Genomic DNA, 8,413 nt, shown 5'->3' on the forward strand with positions numbered 1-8,413 from the left:
TCCCGGCACCCAGGTTAAGGGATGACACTGCCCGGGCCTCAGTGATAAGGTAATCTAAGAACTCCCTCATATATGTGACCAGAGGTCTGTCTCCTAGGTGATTTTAGGTCCTGTCAGGTCAACAATCAACATTAACCCTCACAGATACTGAGTACATGAGGCACAAAATCCCATGCCTCATTCTATCAACTCATGTTATAAATGAGGCCTGCAGCTCAAGAGGCTGCCAATATCCCCAGGATGACAGAGCCAGCCATAGTTCATAGTTCATAGTTCATAACCCCACCTTCTTTATCACAAAGCCTACTAAAGGATGCCAGGTCTCAGGAACACAGATTAAAACTCTGTTTTTATTCAAGCCAAACAGCAGGCCAGAGGCAACCACTCTGAAGGAAGTTAGTTTGAGTACCTAAACTACCAGATGGTCACCTGCTTGACATAATTCTGACTGGCATTACCCTCTCCTTTGAGAGTATGGAGAGTCTGAGTTTGCCCCCAGCGCTAGCTACTGGGGATGCCACCATTTTTTAATGAGTTGGTATTTTGCTCTCCAAACATGCCCACAAATGACTTCACTTTATGTGGGGATTTCCAGAGTCACTAAAATCAACTGGGAAGCTAAAGGAAGGTAGGCTGTTGCTTAAAATGTGAGGCAGGAGGTCCAAGCTGTAGCCGAACACAACCCTAGGCGATTAATTCAGGCTGTGGTCCCAGCACCCTGGAGATGGAGGCAGAAGAATCAGGAGTTCGAGGTCATACTTGGCTACATCATGAGTTCAAGGGCAGTCTGGGCTACTTGAGACCCTGTCCCATACAAACAATGAAACCCATCCTTGACACTATCCATAGGCCAGAAAACAAATGAGGCTAAAGCCAGTCCTGTTTCTGGACCAGCAAGCACTCGGTGTAATTTTGAAAATGGAAAGAAAGAGTACAAGCAGAAGCCAAGGCTTTCAGGCAGTCAGAATTGCTGCTTCGATAGAGGAGTGCCTGGCTGTTTCAGCGATCCTTCCTGATGCTTCAACTCCGCTGAGAATAGACAGGAGTGGTAGGGGGCTGAGTGTCAGTGTATCACTGGGATGGCCTTGCAAGAGAGACTGGGAAGTGACCATGTGAAGAAACCTCGGTGGCAATCCCAGAGTCCCACCAGGTGTGGGGAAGGTGGCAGAAGAGCGACCTCAGTGTTGGAGTCCAGGGACTCCTGCTCTGAGGAGAGCCTTGCCTACACCCACTCACATGTGCCTCAGAGTGCTTTTCTACTTGGTAGTTTTATACTATGAAAAAGGTCCCGTAACTCATGTTTAATTTCCCATGGGGAGACAGCTTTGAAATAACGATCAAATCTCCTCTCCCCTCTTTTTGCTACTCTAAGCAAACTGGGAAATATTTTCCCCTGAGGGACAATAGTCCGGTCATTCATGCAATAATCATTTTAATGCTATTTGCTTCTTTTCTTAAAAAAAAAAAAAAAAGAATTCTAAGCCTGCTTGCAGAGACCTCTTCTTAGTCAATATTTCTATTTTCCATGGGTAGGAGTTCAGGTTTTGGGGAAGGGAGGCGTCTGATGTTTGCTTTTGTTTTCTTTTTAGAAACTCAGCTTTGACGCCAGGGACAGACGTGAATGGCTCATTGATTAAATTAGCTGTCGTTTGTACAATGACTGACAAGTATCTGGCACTCCCATTTCATTCTCACACAACCAAGAAGGGTATTATGCCCATTGTGTAGATGGAAAAAAATCAGCCTCAGAAGAACTCTCGCTAAGCACCACAAATAGACGTGAACTCAAATCGCCCAGAGCACATGGAAATACCCGGCACTGACTGCTCTGAGGACGGTGTGCAGTCCGTGTCTCCGAGCTGGGTTATGAGCTGCCTCATTGCACAGATTAGCCCTGCGGAGTAGAACAGGAGTGAGTGGTTAAGATTCAAACCCAGTTCTGTCTTACTGCAAAGTGGATAAAAACAGAGAGTGTGGGGCAGGCCAGAGGGCTCACTGGATAAAGTACCCGCGGGGCAAGCATGAGGACTTGAGTTCAGGTCCCCAGAACTCATTCGAGATTGTTGTGAGGGTGCTCCTGCCATCCCAGCGCTCCTATAGTAAAATGGAAAGCTGAGATAGAATTTCCAACCCACTGGGCCAGCTGACCTGGCAAACATCACAGTGGAGACCAAGAACATACCCTGTCTCAAATACGATGGAAGGCAAGGACCGACAGATGAAATTGCCGTCGTGCCTCCACACTCCCGCCATGGTACACAGGTGCCTGCACTCACACAGACGTACATGCGTGTATACACTCATTCTATACTCAAGGGTTTTGTAATAGAAAAGCTAATTGAAAACAGTAAATGAAACAAGACCACAGAAAGTATGTTAACAGATCTGGCTTGGCCCTAACATCTCAGAGGTGACAGAGATGAGAGGGCTCCTTCATGGTCCTGGCATAGACAGTCTCAGCTCAGAGCCCTAGAACTCCTGCTAAGAAGCCCTCCCTGCCAAGCCAGTGAGTGGATGAACTCTACTGAGGTCTTCCTTTGTCACCATCAGAAACACCAGAGGAGCCTGGACAGAAGCCCAGATGCCAAGGAGAAGGTGTCTAAGCCTCATGCTCTAAGCAGTAGGGGGGTCTCCAAGCTGATGCAAGCAGAAGGGAACATCTGGTAAGCATCCAGGTCCCAGCAAGTCCAATTATCCACTGAAGTCAGTAACCATGACCCTGGGCCATGCCCAGCCCTCTCACACAGGGTGTGGGTGGACATGGATACAGGGGAGGCAGCTGGTATCCAGCTCATTAGTCCTCAGAACTGAGGACAGCCTTGTAACCACCCTTCGGCGCACTCCCCCCAAGTTCCTCAAAGTGACAAAAGTCTCACTTACAAGTTAATCAAAATCCTGTTGGTGAATGGGGAGGGGGGGCCGCAAAGTGAAACGTGTTAATTAAAATCTCAGAAGATGCCAAGGGAAACAGCCTGCAGATGCCTTGTTCCCATGCTAGTCCTATGGGAGTCACAGACATCAGGAATCCCAGGGACTATGATTAGGCCTGAGCATGTCATCCTGACAACTGGGATAAGAAAGATTGTGAACCTTCCCCAGACCCCAAGGTAATGAAATAATTAACAAGAAACAGGCTTTTCCTCTCTTCCCAAGGGAGGTGAGGTCTGCAGGTGTCTTAGCCCTGCAGTTATATCTCTTGAGTGTGTGAATCACGTAGGAAATGGGAATGTTCATTCAATTCACTGAGTAGTCACTGAGCACCTACTATGTGCCAGGTGCTCTGTAAGGTGCTGGGGACACAGCAAGATAGACCCATCAGCCTGCCTTCGAGAATGGGGAAACAATGAACGTGCCATGGGTGGTTTAGGGGTGATGGGAGGGAAAAGCAAGAGGAACAATAGAGACTGAGGAGAGATGGGGACATAGTCAGAGCCAAGGTGGACACAGGTCCTGATGTAGGTGTCCCGGTCCATTTTCTGTTATCTTAACGATACCACAGAGGGAGTAATTTTTAAAGGTCAAAGGTGTATTTGGATCTCCATTCTGGAGGCTGAACATGTGGCCATAGCTGGCAAGGGACACCCTGGCTGCAGGTATGGAGTCCCAGCGTGCCACATGGCAAGGCAAAAGTCCCTGCCCAGGTCTTGCCTCTTTTTCTTAAAAAGCCACAGACCCATTTTGTTAGAGCCACACCCTCATCTCTTTAATGAACCTTTCTTATTTCCCAGAAGTCCTACCTCCAAATACCACAGTCAAATTCATTTTCCACTTACCTCATGTTTCCCAACAGGACTTAAATTTCACATGAGTTCTGGCGGGGCCATTCAAGCCACAGCACAAATGTCATGTGAACAGACACTCAGATCACAAGTAAAGCCAACGGGAATAAACATTTCAGACAAAGGAGATGTAATGTCAAAGCCCTGAGGCTGGGTCTTCATTGGTGTGGAGATCTAGACAGAGACAAACCATCTAGAAGCATCTTGGAAATAAGATATCAGGATATGGTCCAGAATGAGGGCGGAGTCTCTAGGATATTTGAATAAAAGATTCTAAGTTTGATCTCAATCTGTGTGTGTGTGTGTGTGTGTGTGTGTGTGTGTGTGTGTGTGCACATGCATATGTAGATCAGAGGTCAAAAACCTTGGGTGTCATTCCTCAGGAACTGTCTACCTCATTTTTTCTCTTTCTCTTTTTTAAAACTAGGTCTTTTGCTGATTTAGAGGCTAGGCTGGCTAGCACAGTACCCTAAAAATCCACTAGACTCCACCACCCCAGTGCTGGGATCACAAATGGGTGCCAGGGTCTCTCTTTTTTTTCCTTTAAAATCTTGGGTCCCTGTGCTTTAGTGACAAGCACCTTATAGAGTGAGCCCTCATCCCCAGCTCTCTGACTTCAGTATCTAAAAGTGTAGCCTGGCAGCAATGTGGAGATTGGCTATGGGGTGGAGACAGGGCAGAGACAGAAATATTTGGTGTGACTGACAGTCCACATGGGATGGCAGTGTGTTTGTGATGTCTCTCATGACAGTTCTAATAAACCTTAAATACATGGGTAGATGACATTTTTAGCAAGGGTTTATATAGCACTCGGCAGGGTTCTCTAGTTTCCGAATTCCCAAGTTAAGGTAGTGTTTCGGAAAAGCTGATGGACCATTTTAGCCTCCCTGGGACTGAGGAGTGGACATGGCACAAGCAAGAATTGACCCTGAAGGGTTAAGAAAGCTGGCTGAGCAGGAAAACATTTTGCTAACGTCCAGGGTGCACAGGGGCTGCATAACTGTGTCCTTGAAATGTCAAAGGCACGCTTGCTCGCTTGCCCATTAACATCCAAGCATGGAGCTACCTTTCACAGATATCCTTCAAGGACATGATGGATACAGTAAGGTTGGAGACAGTCCTAAGACTGTGAAGGCTACTGGTGACAATGGGGAACAGTCTCTGTGTCTACTTTTTGCTGACTGTAGCCATTAATATAGCCTTTTTTCCCCTTTCCTTTTGTTTTCCTTTTTTTTCTTCCCCCAGGCTTTCGGGCAACCATGTCTTTATGTGCATAAAGGACAGAGGTGTTAAAGGTTATTATTCAATGTAGCACATGCTGGAATCGGATTTGTCTTCTCCTTGGATATGAAGTGTCCACTTCAGGTCTGCTTCTCTGTAGAGAGCAGCCTGCTGAACACAGATTGATGCTCCAGGATAAAAATGGAATCTTTTCCAAGTAGGCTCTCACTGAGCAGGAATATGGCCGCGGCTCCTGACAGTGAGGAAATCCACATTCTAGCTGGGAGGAAGCAATCCAGAAACTCTTGAGTAGAGGGGCACTGGCCCGAGCGGGTGTGCTGCTCAACTGTGAGCCTCTATCACTTATCTTGGCAGATAGGAAATTGGAATTTGGGAGGGAACTTTTACATCAGTCTCTCGGATCCAATAATACTCCTGCTCCCTGCTAAGCCCCTACTTATGCTGCTCTCTGTTTAGAGGGCTGCTAAGGGCCTCGGGGCTGGAACTGCGGGTAGGGGACCGCCCATTGTCCCTTCTTGGAGCAGTTGGTGTTGCTTCCCTAACATCACTCGCCTCCGGTACTGCTTTCTCTCTTCCTGCCCTTCCCAGGGACACTTCAGTAAACCAGAATAGTGTGACTTTGCCTCATTGCCTGCTGTGTCCCTGTACCACCCTCATCTTATTTTATGTTGAAGTCCTCACGTGCTGGTTCAGGTTTTTGTCAGCTTCATACAAGCCAGGGTCATCTGGGGGAGGGAACCTCAAATCGAGAAATGCCTCCATCCGACTTCATTACAGGCAAGTCTATGGGAGGGAGCATTTTCACAATTAGTGGTTGATGTGAGAGAGCCGGGCACATTGTAGGCAGTGTCACCCCTGGGCACGTGGTCCTAGGTTGTATAAAAGGAGTAAACTGAGCAAGCCACAGAGATCAAGTCAGTAAGCATTGTCCTTCCATGGTCTCTGCTTCAGCCTCTACCTCCAAATGCCCACCTGGACCTCTTGCCCTGCCTTCCTTCATGGTGGGCTGTGCTCAGGGTCAAAAGAATCCTTTCTTCCCCAAATTGCTTTGGGCCATGATGGTTATCACAACATAGAAATCCAACTAGGACACCTAATCTCTAGTACGTGGTCCTGAGGAGGTGAGATCTGTAAGAGATCATTAATTAGGTCATGAGGGTGGAGCTCTTATGATTGGCAGTACTTTTAAAACATAGCGTGTGCACACACATATACAGAGGGAGAGGAGAAAGAGAGAAAGACAGAGAGAGAGAGAGACAGAGACAGACAGAGAGAGACAAAGAGAGTTACACACTAGACTTCTTCATCCCACTTCTCTCATATGAGGCTATGAAAAGAAATCAGCATGCCAGGAATGGAGCCCTCACCAGATCTGGGCTCTCCCTCACCCTGATCTTTAACTTCCCAGCCTCTGCAACTCTGAAGATGAATGTCCATTGTTTAACCTGCTCTGTCTGTGATCTGTGCCAAGTTTGTGGTATTGCAGCAGAGGAAGAGACCGAGTAAGAACACATGCACTTACTAAATAACCATAGGCAAGGCTTAATCTCTCTGTGCCTCTGTTTCCCTTTCTGTACAATGGGGATGTCAATCCCGTCCGGGTAGAGATTCTCTGTAACAGATGTTATGATGTACATTGTAGAGCAGCCTCACTACTGTTCATTGCTACTGTCCTAGTGTGCTTTCTGTTGATGTGATAAACACCGTCACCAAAGGCCACTAGGGGAGAGAGTGGCTTGTTATTTTATCTTACAGTTTACAGTCTATCACGAATGGAAGTCAGAGCAGCAACTCCAGGCAGGAGCTTGGGGCCAGGAACTGAAACCGAGGCTGTGGACGAGCACCACCACTCGCATGAGATTGGGCCCTCCCATATCAATTATTGCCTAGAGGCTGGCTTTTATGGAGGCGTTTTTGTCAGCTGAAGTTCCCTCTTCCCAGATGTCCCTAGCTTATGTCAAGTTGGAAAAAACAAAAGCCTAGCTATCTAAACAGCACACCTCCTGTAGCCAGCGAACGGGACGCATGGGTTGCTGTAGTATCTCATCAGAGGCTTCAACTTCAGTATGCAAACTATGGAGGTGCTTAAGAGGTGACCTGGGCTATAGTTGGCGTGTGGGAAATCATGGCAAAAGCTGTGATAGGTTGAAGAGAGCTGGAAATGCTGGGTCTCTGCTTCCATTCAGAGCTGTTCTGCCCCTAGCCCCTGGCAGCTGGTCTTTGTGGTAGCCAGTTGAACTGACTGGGGGCGATCTGCAATGCCAACCCATCAGTCTCCTGATCCCCTGGGCTGCTCCCTTTCACAAGCAAGCCACCACGAAAGCTGCCATCTGACAGTGACACTCGGGCACGGCAGGTGAAAACCAACAGTCAGCTGTGGGGTGAGCTTGACGGGAAGTTCAATCATACCATGAATTGATCAGAGTCCTCAGCCAGGGGTGGAGGGATTGCTCAACAGGTAAAGGTGCTTGCTGCCAAAGCCAATGGACTGAGTTTGATTCCTAGGACCCAGATAATGAAGAAGAGAACTATAACTACAAGAGCTGCCCTCTGATTCCCACATGGTATGGTGCCAAGTACCATGCCATGATGAATATGCCCCCTACTGCACATGAACACTAAGTAAATGTAGAACTAATGTTAAAAGGTCTTCCCAACCAGCCATAGAATGGCAAAAGATAACAATGGTTTTAATTTGTTTTGTTTTGTTTTGTTTTGTTTTTCGAGACAGGGTTTCTCTGTGTAGCCCTGACTGTCCTGGAACTCACTTTGTAGACCAGGCTGGCCTCGAACTCAGAAATCTGCCTGCCTCTATGTCTCAAGTGCTGGGATTAAAGGCACGCGCCACCACCACCCGGCATGGTTTTAATTTTTCAGCAGTCAGTTTGGAGTAGATATGAAGCCACAGACATTGGGAATTGGTTTTAGGGGAGAGGTGGTCTTCAAGCTATTACAGAAAGGGGGTGGCTAAGAATGGCTTGACAGGATGGTGAGGTGACAGAGGCTCTTAAGGGAAAGCCATCATGCAGTGGGGGTGGGGAAGAATTGAGTGAGCACCAGAGGCACCTGCAGAAGCTGAAGGCTGCTAGAAGGGAGGGTGGAATGAGGCCAAGAAAGCAAAGGCCAGAAGGCTGTCACTCCGAATTGCTGTGGCTTTGGGATAAGCTCTTCTCATTGTCAGGAATCAAAACTCATTCCTGCCCTTTCGAGTGAAGGGGCTTTGTGGGAAACAGCACTTGGACTTACGGATGGGAAGAAAGGACTCTGGGGGGATTAAGAACTTCAGAAAGATTGGACCTCCCAGGAAGATGGGGTTGAAGGCTGTGTACTCTACTCCGGAAACCCCTCACATGCTCTGTGAAGGCCACTGTGTGATGTGTAGCCCCAGCTGC

Source organism: Mus musculus, chromosome 5 (genome assembly GCF_000001635.26).
Source record: "Mus musculus strain C57BL/6J chromosome 5, GRCm38.p6 C57BL/6J".
NCBI classification, from domain to species: Eukaryota; Metazoa; Chordata; class Mammalia; order Rodentia; family Muridae; genus Mus; species Mus musculus.